Here is a 21,742-nt window from a genome sequence, read left to right as displayed (position 1 = left end):
TAGTTCACATCCTAGTAAAGTTCTCTCAAAATACCTCAAAATCACTTAACTTTCACAGAAAAAATATAAATCAATTCCAGTTGAAATTTGGTATTTCTGGACCATATTATGATAAAAAAATATACACAAAAGGTGGTATGATATGATAGAAAGATTGCAACACTAAAAGGACTGATTATTATTATTATTATTATTGTTATATATTTTTATTATTATTCTGAAACTAAATGACTTGGAAAGGCCACTTAATTCTCCCCAAAATACCTATTTATCTAACTACCTAATATGTGATACAATAAGAAATATATACTTTGTCTTTATCTCTCCTTCCTGGCACAGAGTGTCTAGTACCCTTGGGATTTCCTGAATGAGAAAGGTGATAGGAGTCTTTTTTTATTCATAGCAAGTCTTCTTCAACAATACCTGAGTCTAAGCTAATGAAGTGACTTTTGGAGGATGAGGCTGGTTGCCAGAGAAACCAACCATGTGATTAGGGGGTTGGAACTTTCAGCACCTCCCAGACCCCCCAGGATAGGAGAAGGACTAGAGATTGAATTAAATCACCAACGGTGAATGATTTAATCAGTCTTGTCTATGTAACAAAAACCCTCAACAAAGGAATTCAGAAAACTACCAGGTTGATAAACACATGAAGGATTTGGGGAGACAGCATGGAGGTTCTGCACCCTTTCTCCATACCCTGTCCTATACTTCTCTTCTATTTGGCTGTGCCTGAGTTGTATCCCTTTCAGTAAACCAATAATAGTAAGTATAGCACTTTCCTGCATTCTATGATCCAGTCTAGCAAACTAACAAGGCTGAAGAGGTGATTGTGGAAACTGCTGATTTAGAGCCTGTTGATTAGAAGTATAGGTGACAACCCGGGGCTTGTGACTGGCCTCTGATGTGAAAGTCAGCCTTGTAGGAATGAACCCTTAATCTGTGGAGTCTCTGCTAATTCCAGGTACTTTGTGTCAGAATTGCAATGTGCAGAAAACTCACACATTGGGTGTCAGAAGTGTTCAGAGTACAGAAATAAGTTTTTCTTTTGTTTTGTTATTTGGCTAATATAAAGGGATGGACAGGAGTAGCAAAATCTATGAAACAAGTGGTGTACGTTAGAGCCATCTCTGTTACTAACCAGCTGTGTGACTTTGAGCGACTCCATTTACCTCTGTGAACCCGGGCTGGCTTATCTCTAAAACAAGGGATTGAACTAGATGCTCTCTTAAGGCTGTCACCATTGAAGGTTTCTGACAGGTTCAGATCACTGTGATCATTTCCCAGCACTAACATTCTGTTAATAGAAATTTCCCTCATGGTTTATGTGGGAGCTGTTTTAGCACTTCTTTGCTTATAAAAAATGCTGATAGCAGATATTTTTGACTGAAGCTACCTCATTAACAGTGGCAGCTCCAGGTGTTACATTCATATCAATAATTCCTACAATGATCTCTTGTATTATGTGAATTCCCTCCTTTGATTATTGCATGATAATTCTACAATTTCCTCAGTCACTACTAAGTCTCTTGACAAAGTACGTCACTTTTTGAAATGTACATACACCATCTTCCTAATTCTACCGGGAATGTATTTTTGTTTTTGTTTGGTTTTTAAATGCTTTCCTGTCATCAAATGAGTTTTACTTAAACATCTGTGTATGCTACCTAGAATTTACTCTTCAGTCATTTGGAAAAATAATCTAAGACATGAGATCTGGTTTGCACAATGCAATCGACAAATCTTCTGGATTCCCTATTTCTGTAACTTTAGCTGTAGCTGACCATTCACCTGACATCACACAGCCCATGTGTTTTCCACACACTATGCTTTATGCACATGCATGCCTTCCATCTGAAACAAAACTCTCCCTCTCCCCTCTTCACCACATGCACACCCTTACCATGTTCAATACATCTCCAAATCCCCAGTGCCTGTCATAGGATTGTGCATGAAATGTTTGAACTAAATTTAACTTCTTTTGTATAATTACCAACATAGGAAAACCCACAAATGGCACTGAATGAAAGATTTCTGATGCTGATGAGAATAACCATACCATGAATGATTACAATGCCATGTCTGAAAAAAATAGTTTTCAAATAGCAGAATTAGCTTAAATCTTAATGAAGACACTGTAACAAATGGAGTGTGATTATGTTCACGAAGGAACAATCTTTCACCCAATTCAGACACATCTAATCAAATATATATTTGTCAGTAGGATGTGACCTACTACCCAGCAGGAGGCCCCATGGAACACGTGAGGGTCTGTGATTCAGCCAGAATTGTGGGATGAGAGCAATAAGAAATGGCAGTCCAGGGGCCATCCCTGTTCCTGAACTCAAGCGGGGCTGCCCATTGGTGCAAGCAGCACCGATGCGGGCTTCAGTTTGCAACAGCCAGAGGAAGTTCAGATGCAACTGGAGAAAAACCACGATGAAAAGCAGAGACTGCAGATGAGAAACTCCCACAGACTCCCAGAAATATTCTGGAATATGGGAGGGTATCTCAGAGAAGCCAAAGACAAAATCAAAGGTCCTAAGCAGAATACAGGAAAAGGAAATGTTTCTCTACTCAGGGAGAGGTATGTGAACTCAGATATTGGCAATTATACCAGGCAGCCAGTGGTGGGTTTCACTGAGTTTTGGCATAACTGCCAACATAACTTTCTTGTTCACCCATAACCTAGTGAGCCCTGTGTTTCCTTGGGCTGCTAAACAATAAAATACCAGCCATCTAAGAAACTTAGGAAATCACCTTCTATAAAGAGTATTTGAAATAAGAAAAATTTCTCCCTCCTGTTCAACAGATGATCTCAGAAATTTCCTCTGGTTCCATCACACTTCCACTTACTCTCTCCACTTATTTTTCATTATTCAGTAGGGCCATATAAAATAGAAATACTTTTATTTTCTGACGCTAAGGATTATTTTCTATAACCTAATATAAACTATACCTGTTTTACACTCATTCCTTGGGCAACTGATCGATACTATAATCACATCGATGACATAATAAATTGGACAGAGTCCGTTGTATCAATTCATTTTATAAGTTTCAAATAAACCTTAATTAATTTATTGTCTGGGAAAATGCATGGTTTTATTATCAATACAAATTATCTTGCTTCCATACCTAAATTTATCTTTGATTTTCTTATTCTAAATTCAATATATTTTAGTACTTTCAACGTAAGGTCTTGTTTCTTTGGAAACCAAGGATGGGAAGATAGGTTTATCTCTTCCTTTCTCCATCTCACAATTATGGGATGGGCTCCATATGGCCTGGAGCTTTTGTCAGACTTCACATTCTAATACCTTGATCATCTGGTTTTGTGCTATCATGGTTCTTCTTTTCCTCTCTGGGGAACTTCAAGTCTGCTGCCGGCATCTGTCCCCTGCTTTTCCCTGCAAAGGTCTTAGCGAATAATTCATCTAACATCGACTGTTCCTATTAACAAACTAGCACTTTCTTTTTTGTCTGCCATTTCTTAAATGTACTTCTAAAACATCTTTTAATATCTTATCTTAAAAATCTATGAAGTTTCCACATTAACACTCTGATAACCTTCTACTTAAATGGAATCCAACTGAGACATCTACTCTCTAAAGAGACAAAAATTCTGATATAAATATAATAACTTCAGGAAATTTTTAGTTTTAGTTTTATTCCCTAATTCTGCCATTATCAATCTGGTCAAATGTAGCTTCTGGAATTTCTTTTTTTTTTTTTAATTGACCTTTCCTTATTGTTCTCTTAGTTTCATTAAGTCTCAACACCAAATTAGGAAAAATAAAATACGTCTATAAACTTACTGCTCTCTGCTGTCAAGACACAACTCTGATCTATCAGGATACCACAGATTAATATCACATTCAACCTGTAACACTCTTTCAGAGACTAAAAGTTCAATGAGATTCTTGAAATAAAGTATAGATACCCAATGTTTCCTCAAGAACATAAATTTAAAACGGGGTTAGCTTTTCTGCATTGACCCTTATACTTAAGAATGATAAGTAGACTTATATTTGGTTCAGAATCCTTTCCCCCCTTAATCACTTTAGTTGGCTTTTTCAAGTTCTTGATAAATACAGAAATTTGAAACAACACAGTATAAAACGATAGGTTTGCTTCTGGCTTTTAGTCCCAGATCATGAAGTATTCAATTTATTTAAATGGATACTCTTGTACCCAGTTAAGCAACTAACCAATATGTCAGAAGCACTAGGAACTATATGTACACAGCCAAGCTCTATACAGATAAAGAAGCAGCCCTTGATATCTTGAGTCACAAGCCATCAATTATTTCCTAGTAATGTAAATGAATATATTCAGAATTTTCTCTATATACCATGCATTTCCCTATACTTAGACAAAAGCAAGCCAAAGCAATCTTTTAAAGATGATTATTGTATTCCAATAATATACAAACAAAAAGACTTGTTTTGTCCAAAAGATCTCTTCTAACATTTTTTTTTCTAGCTAAAATAAAAATCACAAGTGTATAGGTGAAGACTGATTTGGGGCTCTCAGTGGATCACTATGCAAATGACTTCAGTTATTGCTGCATATTTTAGCTCACACAATCCAACTAAAGTACAGAGGTCCAGAACTCTATCCTTTGCTCTGATAGAATATTTATTTGGAACAAAACTTAAGCCATGTTTTAAGCTAGTTCTTATGTGCTTTAACACAATAGAAGCTTAGGATAACATGCATTTTAGGAGTAGAGAGTCATAATCCTTACTGGTTATTCAATCTACAACACTCTTTTTCAAGGCCGTATGCAAAGTATAGGAGTAACTGCTTTGAAATGCTAATACCCAATAAAATTTTACACGTGTTTTTTTTTTTTTTTTAACTAGCACAGATGTTAGTTAAAAATCTGTGTCGGCGCAACACTGACCACAATAGTTAAATTGTTAAATTGTTTAGAAAAACATCTAAGACTGTGCCTGAAATTGTAAGGCCCAGCCCTAGAGCTTGGTTAGTTTACACAGCCAAGTGGCATAGATAACGTTTGATAATTAGACATAGATGGAGCCAACAGTGAGAGGGAGTGAGTGACAAAAAAGAGATTAGATGGAAATGTGTGTCCTTGACTAGAGTTGAATTGACTAATTTACTGGAAGCCATTTAAACCTTATAAATGCCCTTTAAAATACGGGAAAGAGACCCATCCATGGTTTTCTAAATAAGGCCTTCATATCTTTGTATATGTTACCCTTTTTAGGGAATATACCATTACCCTCACTCTCCTTTACCTGAGTATCTCACAGTCTCACTTCAGACAGCTCCATAGATGACCCATAACCCTCAGATGTCTAGGTGCCCCCTTAGCATCCTGTACTCAACACATTGTATTGAAGTTATTCATTAATTCTGCAGTGATCAGTGAGCAATGTGGAAGCAGAGCTTGTGTCCTCTCTATAATCCCAGTACCTGGCTCAGTTCCTAGCATACTGTGAATGTTCAACATCTGCTGAATGACTCTCAAACTTTAGGAAAGGAGCAAGAATGCAAGGAAAATATAATCAGGAAAAGACAGCACACTATATATCAATTCTTATCCCTAACTAGAAAGAGACTGATAGAGCCAAAATTTATTAAATACATGTTGTATGTCAGGCTATTACCTACGTCATCTTAGGCATTTTGAAGTATTGTCAGTCCCATTTCAGAGATAAGAAAAACTTAGCAAGATAGTAAATAACTTACCCAATTTTGCAGAAACCAAATGGGAGAGCTGGAATTTGAATCTAGGTCTCTCTGACTCCAGAGTTCCTATTTTCTCCCCTACACCCAAGACCAGGAAGACTTAGCCTACCTTTGCTTTGTTCTATTTTAGGACTTCCCCAAGCACACCATGCCCAAAAAACCCTGTCAGCAATGGTAGGAAAAAAGTCAGGGCTCCTCTGTCACTAAGTTGGCTTAGAAAAATCACATACTTCATCTGAAGCTGAAAATACTAGTAGGGGCTTGGCTATAAGATATCCCTTAAAAAACTGGCATCAGTTTCTAGGTCAGTTGTTCCTGATGAGCATTGGTTCATACCTCATCAGAGTGATGCATGGAATCTCATTAGTTGCATCCCTTCTGTGATAGGCCTCCAGAGAGCATGATTTACTCTTTGGTGCGTGCTGCTGGCTGTCAGCATGATTCACCCAAAATTGACAAGAACCTGCTTCATTAACGCAGCTACAATCCCACCTCTCTGTCACTATGGTCACATTTTACCAGTTTGTCTACTGATCAGTTTCTCACGTGTTTCTCATCTCTGGCCTTCTGCCTTTTTCAATGCCCAGGGCCCTCAATTCCTTTAGAGCAAGTTCACTTCCCTTTCTGCTTCCAAAGTTTTGCTTGTCAAGCTTCAGACCTTCCATGGCTCTCCATCTGAATGCACCTTTGTTTCTTAATAGAGATTGATTTTCAAGAATGGGCTTTCTTTTTAAATATGATACATTTTCTGGACATAACAAAATATAGTAAAGGTCCACAGAGCGGCCTCACTGCAATCCTCTCAGGAAATAAATATAAATTTAGAGAGACAAAATGGCACAATGAAGAGTCAAGAAATTCCCCCACGCACTCAGTGTGTGTCCTAGGCAAGTTATAAAATCTTTCTAATCTCCAGTTTTCCTATTTGTGCAATAGAAATATTAGTATCTGCCTTGAAGATTTGCAGAAATAATTGAATTGAGTGTATCTGTGTGTGTAGTGTGTGTGTGAGTGTGTGTGTACCAGAGACTTAGAGTTGCATCTTACAGTAAAACAAAGGTGAGATTCATGTTTTCTATACTTTCTTGAAAAAAAAATCATTTTTTTAAAATTTAGGTATAACCCCAATATCGATAGATCCTTACTCTGTCATATAGAATAGCTTTTCCAACCTTAGCTCTCTTTAACTTCTTTATCAATGAACAAATAAAGTATTGATAATATTAATCCCCTTATTTTGGACTCAAATAGTGGCCTTTTCTAGTCTTTGAAGATATTCAGTGTTTAATCAACATTAGCCATAAAATAATTTTAGCTTATCAAACATAATCATTTTATTTTTTTAATTTTTTTTAGGTTTATTTATTTTGAGAGAGAAAGCGGAGGAGGGGGAGAGAGAGAGAATCCCAGGCAAGCTCCGTGCTGTTAGCATGGAACACAATGTGGGGCTCAAACTCAAGAACCATGAGATTACCTCCTGAACCAAAACCATGAGTCAGACGCTTAACCCAATGAGCCACCCACACATAATCATTTTCAAGTAGCACTATCATCTTGTAGCTTCTATTACTACTACTACCACTAATAATAATAGTAATAATAGTAATAATTAACAACAACAATAATAGCACTTAATAAATATAGAATACTTATTTTTTGCCAAGTACTGATATAATCCCTTTACATGTATTAACTCAGTTAATTAGCACACATACATGCACACAAATTATATTGCACAGACCGTTTATAACCTCAAATTTACACATGAAAGCATGAAGTACAAAGCTGTTAGGTAGCTTGCCCATCATAATACAACTACTAGCTGATGAACCTGGAATACAAACCCTGGCACTCAACTTCAGAACCCTTGGTCTTAAATGCAGCTCCCCTAACTTGGAAAACACCATACGCAAAACTGATACTTGGCTTTCCCAAATAAACATACAACCTCAACTTACACTTGCATTTTTAAGAATATATAAAAAATATTTTTCTCCATGCTGGCTTCCAATCAGGAAGGTTATTGATTACCAAAGGTGATAAATTATATTTGAGAACTTAATGCTATTGTATTAAAAAATAGATCTCAACTGAAACTATGTTAATAATGCTTGTTTCTTTTTACTTTTTGGCTGTCTCTTTCAAATATTTTTTGCTTTTATTTGTCATGCATTCTTTTTTTCAATAGCCAATTTGTACCCTTTTATCAGTCTTAAAATAATTATATTCAAATTGGCAGTGATATTCTGAAACAACATATGAAAATAGAACAATAATTCCCAATAATTATTGAGAATTCATTCTGTGTCAGCAACTATTCTAAGGTGTTTTCCAGATACTGTCTCATCTTGTATTAACTTTGAGAGGTGGAAATAATTCCAGGGTTCTCACATGAGGAATTGTAACTTGACAAAGCCAATCCAAATGCTAAGTAGCAAAGCAAGACATGAACCCAAGTCAGTATGAAATCACCAACTCCATGCACTTTCACTCTGTCATCTTGCCTCTCCTCTGAACAGCACACAAGGGAAAGAACTGATGGTGGGGCTCAGAAAAGTAAGACAGAAAGAGACAGCAGAGGGGACAAAGGGAACCCACTACTTGGTAATAGGGGTGACACCTCTTAATGCATCAAGTTGGTGACTTAGGTCACTTCTATGAAACAATGTTTCTTCCCTGACTTTGGTCCTAACTTCTTATTTCTTTAAAATGCAAACCGCAACCATCACAACAGCTGAGATGTATCGAAATTAGAAAGCAATTGGACAAGACGATTTTAAATTTCTCTTTCAAGTTCTTTCCTTTACATTTATTATTTCTCTTATCCTTAAACATGCACTTCAGAAATGGTGAAAGAATTAAGATTTATGCAATAACTTTATGACAGAGCCAGTACCAGACCCAATTTTTCTGAACAGGAGTGTTTTTCTGAACCAAATTTATCTAAGACACTAGAACTATTCAAAAAGAGACCTAGAATGACCTCAGAAACCATCACAGAATCGTTCCTTCACTGTAAAGAAGTTTCATTAAGAACTCCAGGAATATAAATAGCCATTCTGTTTTTAAAGACCTTAATGGGAGGTAATTATACGACCTTCCACAGTACCTCATTCCAATGCTCTAAAATGTTTTTCTCACTGAAACTGAGGGAAAGCATTCGTATTTTCATTCTTTCTGGCAAATATACGAGAGACAGTCCCTGAAGCCAAACTTTATATTGGCAATCAGAAAAGTGCTTTCAGAATACTCAGGCACATATCTGTCCAAGAAAGCTTCAATGGCTGAAAACAGCTGGGTGCTTAATATGATAAAATCCTTAGTCAAACATATGGCTTCTCCACATGAAAATACTTTCCTGTAATAACTCTCCCAATTTTTTTTTCTTTTTCACATAGAAATCACACTGTTTATTTAAGTAACACAACACACATAAATAGTAGGTGTTATTTGTTTAACATTTGTACAGAAATACTTTTTTTCTATTATAATGAGGGTCTATAACATGTACATCCTTTACTAAAGCTGAATGACACATACTTATGGAGTGCCTGACTTGACTTTGTCCATAGATGGTGGTAGAGTGATGTTTTTAGGTATTTTTTCCTCAAGAGCATGATGATGGTTCAGGGAGATGGGCACATTGCATTTAGGTCATACCAGGTCAGAGGTGCCATCAGCTTGGGTACACCTAGCACAATATATATTGATCTCAAAGATCAGAAAGCAATCCCAGGGGGGTGTATGTAGTAAACAACCTTACAGGCCAGAAATCCTCAGTGAAACAGGAGCAAAGACTCCCCTGTCTCCATCCTCCTGTGTTTAAAAATAAAACTTTTCTATGATGTAGGTACTTGAAGTATCAAAAAATTGTTTAAATTACTTTAATATTGTGATGTATTACATATAAGACCCTGTTTTACCACTGACTTTCATTTCCAAGACTGACTGACTGACTGATTGATTGATTGATTTATAATGAGGACATCGGCAGCACAAAGGTGAAGTTAATAGAAGTAAATGTTCAATTGAAACCATGAAGGATGAATTTCAGTGGAAAGAAAAGGAGGAAAAAGGAAGGACTCAGATATATTGGTAGAAAAGATGAGTGAGAACAATTTTATATGAGAAGCTTTGCATTAGCCAACTCATTAAAAGAAATCAAGAGGTCACAAGAAGTCCTGAATTTGGGTTAATGAAGTTCAATCTTATATAAGGTTAGATAAGTCCAATTTGGTTTTAAACATTGGTTTTAGGTGGAAATTTTTTAGTAAAAGAGAGACAATCGAACTTGTGAGAGATTTCAAGACTGAAAATGTGGATTTCAGAAAAGTGAATTTTCCACAGAAGAGTCTATTCAAATAAGAAAGCCATAGACACTGCCTTGAGGACCACCTACATTTAGGGAGAGGGAAAGGAATGAAAGAGCAAAAGAAAGATCAAAGGCAGAAGGAAGTTCATGTCAGAAGATGCAGCCACTCCAAATGCCAGATGTCATTAGGTTGGATGACTAGCAGTCATTGCTTACTCTGTCTGAAGAGAACAATTCTAGTACTTTTATAATGAAAAACATCCTAAATGCCTAACAACTGAAGACTGAGTCCTGATGCTACAGTACAAAACAAAATACTAAACAATCATTTAAAGTCATATTTTCAGGGGCGCCTGGGTGGCTTAATTTGTTAAGCATCTGACTTCAGCTCAGGTCATGATCTCAAGATTCATGAGTTGAATATATATGTATATGTATTCATATCTATATCTATATCTATCATAGATAAAGGCTTAAAAAGTTACCATTAACCTATAAAATGAAATGATATCAAATTTAGCTGTGGTTATATCCATATCTGGAGAATGATTAAAGGTGTTGTTGTTTTTGTTGTTTTCTTTTTTATATCTTTTCAAGTTTTGCCATGATAGATATTACTTTAAAAAAAACAGAAAGAATACAATAAATGTCAGTCAAGGCAAGAGAGAAGTGATTTCAAATGGGCAGTGGGAGATTACCAATTGCAAGAGATTAGGGAGTGAGCAGTTAAGGTGCACGTGAAGTAAACGTACTCTTTTAACAAGTTAAGCAATGAAAGGCAGAAATAAAGAGGGCAGGTGTCCCAGGGGTCACAAGGAAGGAGGTTTTCTTGGTCCTGACAGTGTGAGAGGAGATGCAGAAAGAAGGATAAAGGAGAGAAGTACTTGCCAAAGGAGATAGGATGGGATTAGCTTTGTCTTCCCCTATGAGACAAAAAGAAGAGAAAGAGTAAAAATACCCAGAACTGAGATAAAGAGAATGTGTTAGAGATGGAAGGAAGGCATCATACAGGGTGTCCCAAATACAGTTAAAAAGATGGTGAGATCTTCTTTCAAAAGACATCAGGATTAGGATGAGGGGCTAAAAGACCCAGATACACAGACATCATCAGAAATAAAAAGGAAATGACTACCTCTCTTCAAGAGAGGGAAGCTATCTCCATGAATTAAAACCATCAGACATTGGAAATCTGATTGTTTCTGTGTATCACAGAATTAGACTTCCTTCAGCTGTTACATTTGAGAAAGCTAACTTTGGCTGCCCTGGCTGATGAGTCCAGTAATTAAAGTATTTTTAAGAATTTCCATGAATTAGAATATTAGGTTAACATAATGTTATAAGGAGTACTTTGGCAATTAAGCAGCCTGGAACAAATTTAAATTTTTTTAATGTTTATTTTTTAGAGAGAGACAGACACAGAGCACAAGCACGGGAGGGACAGAGTGAGAGGGAGAGAGAATCAGAAGCCAGCCTCAGGCTCTGAGCTGTCAGCTCAGAGCCCAACATGGGGCTTGAACCCATGAACCATGAGATCATGACCTGAGCCAAAGTCAGATGGTTTACTGACTGAGCCACCCAGGCACCCAGAGGAACCTGGCTAAAATCAACAACATAAGAAACAACAGGTGTTGGTGAGGATGTAGAGAGAAAGGAACCCTTGTGCACTACTGTTCAGAATGCAAACTGGTGCAGGCACTGTGGACAACATTGTGGAGTTTCCTCAAAAAGTTAAAAATAGAACTACTTTATGATCCAGCAGTTGCACTACTGGGATTTTACCCAAAGAATACAAGAACACTAATTCAAATGGATATATGCACCCCCACATTTATAGCAGCATTATTTACAGTAGCCAAATTATGGAAGCAGCCCAAGTGTCCATCAATTGATAAACAGATAAATAAGATGTGATATATTTATACAATGGAATATTATTCAGCCATAAAAAAGAATGAAATCTTGCCATTTGCAATGGCATGTATGGAGCTATAGAATATAATGCTAGGCAAAGTAAGTCAATCAAAGACAAATACCATATGATTTCACTCATATGTGGAATTTAAGAAACAAAACAAGTAAAGTGAAACATAAGTGAGAGAGAGAGAGAGAGAGAGAGAGAGAGAGAGAGAAGAATCAAGAAACATATTCTTAATTAGAGAGAACAAATGGATGGTTACCAGAGAACAGAGGAGTAGGGGGGATGGGTTAAACAGGTGATGGGGATTAAGGAGTGTACTTGTGATGAACACAGGATGATGTATGGAAGTGCTGAATTACTATACTGTACACCTGAAACAAATATAACCCTGCATATTAACTAACTGGAATTAAAATAAAAACTTCAAAACAAAACAAACAAACAAACAAACAAAAACAGGTCTTTTAGCCCCAAATTGGTTTGGCCTGAAATAGAAGCAGACCTTTGCTAGTATTTATGTGCAATGACATATAATCAGCCAAATGTACATTTAAAAGTCATGGATTTTTGCGCAGGAAGGGTCCTTGGAATTCATCTACAGGTCTATAGGGCTCATGGTAAAATGTTAAGTGTGTGTTCTTCCTAAAGGTTTGAAAACAGGGCTGTGTACATCATGCCTGCCAAAAGGAAGAGAAAGAAGAATCAGCCAGAAGACACCACGAGGAATCCTGACCTCTACCAATCCCCTCATTTTTACAAGTAAGAATATTTGGTACTCATGTATAGTAAGTGACTTCTTATATATTAAATGACTCCTAGGTCCCAATTTTCTAGCCCAGAACTCTCTGTGGGACTGGACCTCCATGGCTTCTGATCTTGTCAGTCCTTTGTAGGCAGCCATTTTATCTCCCAACACACTGAAATATTGCATCCATAGCAGATCAGAGAATTGTACCCATTACTTCCATTCTTTACCACTTACTGTGTTATAACTACTAAGCATCTTGATAGAGATAAAAACAGGTAACATGGATGATCTGATTTAAAAATGCCTTCACTTGTTAAAAAATGCACAACCTGTACAGTGTTCTCTCAAAAAGTTAAAAATAAAACTATCACACGATCCAGCAATTCCACTATGAGCATATATCCAAAAGAAATGGAATTAGGACCTTGAAGAGACATATCTGCACTCCCATGTTCATTGCAGCATTGTTCACAATAGCCAAAAGATAAAAACAACCTAAGGATCCATCAACCAATGAATGTTTAAGGAAATTGTAGTATAAATATACAATATTCAGCCATAAAAAATCCTGCCATTTGTAACAATATGGATGAAAGTGGAAGACACTATGCCAAGTGAAATAAGCCAGAGAGATAAAGACAAATGCTGTATGATCTCATTTATATGTGGAATCTACAAAAATCAAACTTACAGAACCAAAGAGTAGAGGGTAGTTACCAGCAGCTGGGGAATGGGGAAAATGGGGAGATGTTGGTCAAAAGATACAAACTTTCAGTTGTAAGATAAGTTCTACACAGCATGGTGTTTATAGTTTACAATACTGTATTTTATACTTGAAAGGCATTAAAAGAGTAGATCTTAAGTGTTCTCATCATACCAAAAAAAAAAGTAACTATGTGAAGTGATGAATGTGTTAATCAGCTTGATTATGGTAATCACTTCACAATGTATAATATATATCAAGCCATCATGTCAACACCTTAAATATATACAATTTGTATTTATCAATTATACTCCAATAAAGCTGGAAAATAATGCACAACTTTTTTTGTTGCATCTTCCCAATATTTAATGATTACATATATTTATGAATATTTAGGTAACAGCACTGGCAGTAGCAACACATCACAAATTGTGGCTTGAGGATAACACTGCATTATTGAATAGATTTAGAACATTAGCTGTGATTTAGTGGGAAAAGTATTGAACCTGAAGTCAGATAGCTGTGGTTTAAGCCCTAGCTCTGACACTTACTTTCTGTCTGACATTAAGCGAGTACTTCACTTCCATTTTTTTTCATTTGCAAAAGGGCAAATGCAATAATGCTGACCTATCACTCAGAATGGATAAAGAATTAAAAACCTTTCCTTTACAAATACATTTACACATATGTAAAAATTTTTAATTTTGCACAGTTTCCATTGAGAAATAAAATCATAATTACACTTGAAGTTGTCATAGTGAACTTTCTTGTTCTGGTATAAATAAGCACTCATGAGCAAGTTTTATTAACTTAAGCCAAACTTATCCCCAAGATTGAGGGAAACTGTTCTGTTATGAATTGAATTAAAAGACAAGCAACTGCCTGCCTTTCTTATTTATGGGAATCACAAGACATTAACATCATCTAGTGCCAGTGACAAGTATATATAGCAGTGTTGAATCAAACATGGAAACAAATACAAACTATGCATCTCCTCTTGATATACACTTATATATGCAATATCTCAAAAAATATGCAATAATCACTGAAACCAGAAATATGAGCCAAAACATAAGGCACTTATAATGTCATTTTCAAGCCCATGAACAAGTTTTTGGCTGGAAGTGAACTAAAAAGTTTTTATATTTTTATTTACTTAATATGTTGCTGAATTTACAACTTTAAATTGTTTATTATTTTGTACTTGGAATATATCAAATACCTGTAAGTTTTCCTCAGTTTTCGGATGCATAATTCCACTTATCAGTCATACCTGGTATGTGCCCTGGATTGTTTTAGTATTATGGAAGACCTAGGATTTCTCATCATTTAGGAAACGTCAAATGTTTAGCAATATCTTTACACCTGAAGAACTTCTATCTCGATTTTATTTCTTGGGATTACTACATATCTTGGGTACAACTGAACCAAGTCATTAATTCCATTTACATTGTGTTTCTTCTTTGTTTTACAATGCCTTTTAATGCCTCCCCTCTTTGTTAATTATTGCTCTGGCAGTTGTTAGATCCAACTAGATTGAGTTCCTTTGATAAATCTGGATTTGATGAGCCAAGTTGTTATTTAAGAATCAGTAGATGCAGGAGATGATCACTTTGATATTGGCATCACTCAGGATGAAAAAAAAAAGTCCTTTTCTGACGCATACTCAGTCCCAGCTGTTCTCCATCACTATCATTTTGTGTACTGTAACTTTAAGACAACTAAGTTTCAAATCTATATAGTGAGGATAAAACAAGTGATGAAATGCTCTGAGGTTACAAAATGAAGACACCTCAATATTCCAAGTTATTCTTGCTTTGACTACTTATTATTCAGACATGATTTGGAGAGGAAGCAATCACTCCGCTGTCCTTTTCTATGCCACTGAGCAGCTTCTTAATCAAAAGAGATTACCTGAGGAAAAGATCATTCCAGCTAAGGCTATGCTATGTATATTGGTGTTAGCCATTTTTTTTAATAAGGGAATGATATATAAATGATGTTCTCTGATTTTCATGTAATTGGCAATTCTCTTCAACTGTGAAGTTAACCATTGTCAAGCTGGAAATTTTTGACATCAGAAAACAAACAGGAAAGCTAAAAACTGAATGTTTAACCTTCAACACTAACCTAAAACTGTTTCCTACGTTGCATTAAAAAGACGTTTGCCTACTTCTAAGCCTATTATTGGAAGGGTTGTGAACCTTTTCCTTGTCTGGTACTGCTGCTTCACTCATACATAAATATTTTACAATTATTCTTGTGCCAAAGAAGCCTTCAACTGTTATTATTGAAAAGGATTTCTGTTCCAGTGAGTGGCTTCACTGTGTGCAATTCATTTTACATTTATATTTCCTGTCCTCGGATGCCAAAAAGTGAGTTTTACATTTGAGTCCTATTGATCTAAAAAAGTTCAACAAGTTTGCCATGGCAATTTTAAAAATTTAATAGGAACTCAGATGGGGGAGCGTCTGTTCTTAATTTGAAGCAGTGGTTGTGTTAGTTGTACACATTGTGTGCTACTTACTGTCTCCTCTCAGAAGTTTTGCACGTGTGTTTATGAAAGTTAAAGTATACCTTTAGTCTGTGTCCATCTCTACTCCTGACTAGTTTTGTGACCATCAGACAGCTACACAACATTTTTAAGTCTCATTTCCCTTCTTCATAAAATAGTTCACAACAAAACAAATTAGTGCCCATCTGGTAGGGTAGTTTTGCGGATTAAAATGGCATGATGCACATAAAACATGTTCACAGAAATGGCACAAAAAAAGATACTGGATATGCATTCTGCCATATTCATTATCACATTATTAGCAATTTAAATTAACTTAAAGTAAAATTGTGAAGTGAAGAAAGTCATGCTGTTTTTTTTTTTCCAAGAAGGATTATGCCACACCTGTGTATTGCCAAAAGCCCCCACACCAATATCAGCCCGGAACTTCTCTCTGTATTGCGGAATGCCCGAATCACTTGACTGTACGACCAGTCACATATCTCTAACACTGGATGATGGATTTCATCAGGCTGATACTACATGGTTTCCTATGACGCCCAGGCAACTTCACAATAAACAGTATTTTTGAGTTGATTAAAGAAATAAATCAATGCACTTATTACTAAATTATATTAATTCATTCCTCTTAAAGGTTTTTCCTGATAACTTTTCATTAAAAAAATCTAAGAAACAACCCTTAGTACTCTGGACATCCAAAGTTTTTCTAAGTGTTTATTTATTTATTTTTAGAGAGAGAGACAGCATGGGGGAAGGGCAGAGAGAAGGGGACAGAGGATCCAAAGTGGGCTCTGTGCTGACAGTAGACAGACCGATGCAGGGTTCGAACTCATGAATCGTTAAGATCATGACCTGAGCCGAAGTCAGATGCTTAACCGACTGAGCTATCCAGGCACCCCAAGTTTTTCTAAACAGTAATGTTTCCTGGACAAATAAACCTGTTTAAGTTCCTTTTTATCTCCATTTAATTACTGTCAGGAGCACCATGGTAATCTTCCTTTTTAACTATGTTGATTAGCCTTCAAAACTTTCAGGGTTCTCCTATAACCAAACAAGTAGGGCTCAAAACCATAGCCACACAAAAGCCACCTATCACTCGAGTTCAAGACATGAAACAAACCCATTTGCAGGTTATCCAGTTCAAACTTTCCTATTTCAGCCAAAAAAAAATTATTCTTATGCCTACTTTCCCTTTATCACTCTTCTATGAGTCACAGTATTCAAATAGTAAGGATATGATATAAATCTTGCCCATACAATTTATTTTGGACTGTTCAAAACCAATATAAATTACCCAAAAATATTCTCATGCAATTCAAACTATTCTGCCTCTTCACACTGTTTAATAGATATATTATCCTATATTGTTATATTTTCTCATATGTAAACTAAATTGGTTGACTCTTTTCTCATACTAGAATCTTAGCACCTGGAGAGCAGGACCATATACAATATTATAAAATAATAGATATTTTATTGAGAGCTGGATATAAATAGTTATGAACGAGTGGTGATGTAGGGACCAGGATGATTTCAAATGACAGTTTTAATTTTTCTTGATTACATATCGTACAAATCAATGTCAAGGATAGATAAGGAGGGGTTTTTTTTTAGTGTTTGGATATGGCCACATTAAATCCACTTTTTTTTTTTAAACCTCAGAATCAGCTCATTACCAGCAACCAGAATAAAACAAAGTTTCCTTGCCAGTATGTGTTTCATAAGCACAGCAGATTTATTGTAGCCGCAGTTACAATATCATTTCATTATGAATGAAATGAATGATATGAATACAATTCATATCATATCATTCTGATATGAACACATCGATATATTGACATCAATATATCTGATATAAACAAACTGAAACTCAAGAAAGAGTTCTTTTCTTAGGTACTCAGTGCCGCTAATACACTAAATGAACATCTGTTCATTAATCAAACTGAGCACTTATTATAAATTAGACACTATGGGTAAGGACCAAAGATAAAAAGATGAATAAAATATAGCATTAGGAATTCACCATCTAGGCACTTAATAATGTATGCACATATAAGTATTAGAACTAATTTGATTCAAAATTTACACAGAAAGCATATAAGAATGTACCTATTAGAAATACTGTATTTCCAAAGTCATCAGATACATTTCAGAAAATGAGTGTGTAGAGTGAAATTTATTTTGAATTGTTTCATTCTACTGAATATGTTTTCTCCAAAAGACTACTTTCCCAACACTCCCATTATTATTGAGGCCGAGAAATGTTTACTTCCTGAAGCTTCTGATATTGGAGTTACCTTTGAAATAAACCTCTTGCTGTTAGATGGCTGATGATAAGTGATACCTGAGCCTCACACTCCAGTCTGCTGCCCACTTCCCTTTCAGCTGCCATGACATCCCCTCTGATTTGTCACTGGTCTGCACCTCCCCAATACTGCCTGGGAGTAGAACAGGGTTCCTGCACTCTCCTCTTACTTGTTGTTCCCAAGACAAGCGCGCAGACCCTTTCCATCCCATGTAAGGAAATGTCCTGCAAATCACTACTGAAAAGCAGTTAGGAACTATCAAAAACAATCCAAGTGGGAAATTTTCAAAACATCTTACAAAGTTATCAAATCCAACTGTCCTGAGCATTTCTACCAACAATTATTTCTCACACTTCTCAATTCATAGTCCATTTTACTTATAACTTATTTGCTTATTTTGCTTATTTGCCATTTGTATTACTTTATGAAATTTATGTTATTGTTTTTTGCTCTTTTAATTTGGAATTGCATATTAAGTGTTTGTATGCTTTTATAAGTAAAAAGTTCCATTAGGTAAACACTCTGAGACTAAGAAATGAGTGAAACACAATTCCTGCCCTTAGGTAGCTACGGACTGTATGTCCTATAGCGGATAGTACAACATCATGTACATAAAATTTCAATACACATTTATTGAATCAAGGAGGCACCAACTGTAGAAACTCAATACTTACTCTGCCATGCATAATTAGAATGAGGACCAAAATAAAAATTCCATTAGTGAAGAACTATAAATTCATGGGCAACATGTACAGTGGTTAAGAGGATAATGAGAAAGCAAATCAGACAGACCTCAATCAAATACCGGCTCCACTTGTTTACAAATTAATATGATCTTAGTAAAGTTATATAATTTCTGAGTCCATTTCCTCATCTTTATAATGGAGATTATAATACCTCACAGAACCATAAAAGTAAAATGAGATAATGTAAATAAAGTAATTCACTCAGTGTCTAGCCTATAATAAGTGTTTAAAGCAAACAAGTTTTTATTGATTATCCATTTATTCTACAAATATTACTAAGGAACTCCTATGTGTTTTTGTAAAACAAAACAAAATAGTATTTAAAAATTCACTGTCAATCACTACTACTATTCACATGACCAGGAGTGAACTACAAGAGTCTACCTTGCTACATTCCCTGCATAGATAGATGATAGATGAGAAAGAGAGAGAGACAGAGACAGAGAGAGATCTGCCTTATAAAAGCAACCAAGACTTAAGCCAAAACTGAAGTCACCATATATATCATTTAGATAAAAAGCATTCAGTCAATAAAATTTTATCTTGCATCTAATTTGTGCCAGAAAATTGCTATGCACTACAGATACCAGAGATCAGAAAGAAAAAAAAAAAAAAGACACAGTGGAAAGTCTTGCCTTCAAGGATAACTGAATTTCTCTGATTATGCAATAAACAATCTGCACAATTATAGTTTCTTTTTTCCATACAGCTTCCATACAGTTTCCATTTTCCATACAGCTCCCTTTGCCTTTCATTCCTCCTGGGGATTATTAGATCCACCTAATCCCCCCTTACCTCTAGGAAGGCTCTGTCAAAATCATCCAGCTGATAATGTCCAAAACCCTTCTTTCCTGTTCCCAACCTGAAGACCCAAAACTCCAGCTCAGAGAGATAGAATGTCTGTAGAAATGACTTGGAGCAGACAGAGGTACCACACCTGTAACACCTCTCCCAAAACACAAAGTCTGTGGCTAAGCAAAGAAGTGACTTGAGTAGGAATGAAAAGATTGGCAAGAATGAGACAGTCACCATCACTGTGATCATTGTCACATGCCTCATGGGATGTTTTATGGGCCACATAAATCCTTCTATCAACATCTGGGGATGGGCTGATTTTCAAAGGAGTAAGTTTTCCCTCTGCATCTGAATCCCTCAATGTGACACTATATGGCAATGAACTTGTATTATATGTTCCTTTAGTGGAATATAGTTTTAATGGTGTAAATTCAGATTAGGAATGATAAAATAATCATATTCATTTTGTGGCATTTTAAAAATCAGATGATTTTCAGAACAGTTGAGCTATAAATGCTTGTTCCTCATCTTTGTCTTTAACTCCAGCTAAAAATCCTTCCTGAATGTCAATTAAAAGTGTACATGTTAGTTGGAATATGACCTTATGAAATTTGTGATAAGTGACTCACTTGAAATAATCTAATAGAGTTTGTTTTTTCCAAAAAGGAAAAAAAAAAAAAAAACAATTCTTGAACACTAATTCTGAATTCTCCCCGGAGAAATGGCAGAAGAAATTGAGATTATCCAAAAACAACTTGGAGAGTTTGCCAAGAGTTAAGGGCTGGAGAGATCTTTGATTTCTACTATCCTACTGGAATTGAATCCTCTGAAAATAGATTTATGCATCAAGAGAGATGCAATTAAAGCCCAATTAATTATTAACTGAACTTCCACACATTAAATCCAAACAAGGTTAACTATTAACTATTAACTAAATCTTTTAATTTACATTTTCCTAATAATAATAGTTGACCCTGGACATGTAAAAATATATAGAGGGGAAAATGCATGTATTATATTATAAAGAATTATATTCTCCTGTGTATTATAAAGAATGAAAGCAAGAAAATAAATGAAGTCCAATGGTATTTCATTTTTCTGGTAAAAGGAAAAATCCTCTGAAAATTTCATCTATCAGCTTATGAGCCAACCTAACAGTTAAGAAGATTCCCTGAGGAGGTGAGTGGACTGCCCTTCTGCCTTTGAGAGGGTAAATGTTTCCCAGAACTGAGAGACGAGAAATCAAACTTAAGTTTAGGTAGTCAGTATAGACTATACTTAATTAAAAATCCTGCTATCCCTATGATTGAGAACAATAGTATAATATATTTAAGAAAAATCAGGACCATAAGCTGAGAGAGTGCATGAATATGTGTACACAGAAAAGGTTTGAAGCTATTTGAACTAAAATCTTAAGAAGTATTTTTTTTTTAATTTTTATTTTTTTAATATAATTTCTTGTCAAGTTGGCTAACATACAGTACATACAGTGTGCTCTGGCTTTGGGGATAGATTCCCATGATGCATTGCTTACATACAACACCCAGTGCTCATCCCAACAAGCACCCTCCTCAGTGCCCATCACCCAGTGAACTATTTTATGATGGCGCAATGCTTCCTTGTCTAGAGCTGACAAGCACTGTAGAAACCATCTAGACAAACTCTTTGTTTTATAGTTGAGGATACAGAGCAATATCACACAAGCAACAATGGAATACGAAGTAGCTTTTTCAAAATTCCACCACCAGGGGCGCCTGGGTGTCTCAGTTGGTTAAGCATCCATCTCTCTATTTTGGCCCAGGTCATGATCTCACTGTTCGTGGGTTCAAGCCCTGCCTCAAGCTCCACACTGATGGCGCAGACCCTGTTTGTGATTCTCTCTCTGCCCCTTGAGTGCGCTCTCACTCTCAAAATAAATAAATAAATAAACTTAAAATAATAATAAAAAAATAAAATTCCACCACCAAAACAACTATTA

This window comes from Panthera uncia, chromosome A2, assembly GCF_023721935.1.
Source record: "Panthera uncia isolate 11264 chromosome A2, Puncia_PCG_1.0, whole genome shotgun sequence".
NCBI classification, from domain to species: Eukaryota; Metazoa; Chordata; class Mammalia; order Carnivora; family Felidae; genus Panthera; species Panthera uncia.
This window is presented reverse-complemented; position numbering follows the sequence as displayed.